Here is an 870-nt window from a genome sequence, read left to right as displayed (position 1 = left end):
TATTATCAGCCAAATTCTGCTCCATCTTTTCCCAACAGATAGCAAAAACTTGATCCGGGTGCAAAGTAAGTCATTTCTTGTGGGGATTGATGAATGGCCACATCTTCGAACTAAGTTTTGTGCCTAGCGATGTATAGTATAACGTGGTAATAATATATAATTATACTATGATAATGTAATAGTCAATAAACTTCGCCTCATCCTACTGAGGTATATTTTATCATATTCTTTTTTTTACATTTTCTTTCGAGGTTCCTAAAACGAAGGAAGTTTTAAATTTGACTTTTTTTGTTCAGGTACGCTATAACTCCCTGAGCAAATGTTAAAAAATGATAATAACATTAAAATATACATATCTATTAATATGTCCATGTACATTAAAAATCAGCCGTATTTTTTTTAATGTTACTAGCGAGTTATACCCTCGATGTATCAATGGATCTGTCTGTACAAAAATATTCAAGAACCACCTAAATCACTACATATCCTCTCTCTGACAGTTTTCTTTGGAATACTATATTCAAATTTTGCAATATTGATAAATATTATTCAGTAATGCTTGTAGGTCTGGCAAGTGAAGCGAAATGGGCCCAGGTGCGATCGGGAATTAGAGGAGTGCCGCAAGAGTTATGACGGCACTGATTTACTGCAATGGAACAAATACACTTGTATTTTTAAAAGCTTTGTTTTTGTGTTCAAATTACGTTGACAGTTGGTGAAGGCGTGTTTGTTTTAGTGGATTGGTGCGCTGTTTACGTGAAGAACTAATTAGAGAGTTTAATTTATTTACTGCTTTACTAGACTAAGGGGTTCTAATGAATCTGTAGAAACATGACTTCTAATTGTACATAAATATAAGTTTTTTTACGC

This window comes from Zerene cesonia, chromosome 19 (genome assembly GCF_012273895.1).
Source record: "Zerene cesonia ecotype Mississippi chromosome 19, Zerene_cesonia_1.1, whole genome shotgun sequence".
Classification (NCBI taxonomy): domain Eukaryota; kingdom Metazoa; phylum Arthropoda; class Insecta; order Lepidoptera; family Pieridae; genus Zerene; species Zerene cesonia.
Note: the sequence above shows the minus strand (reverse complement) of the source record.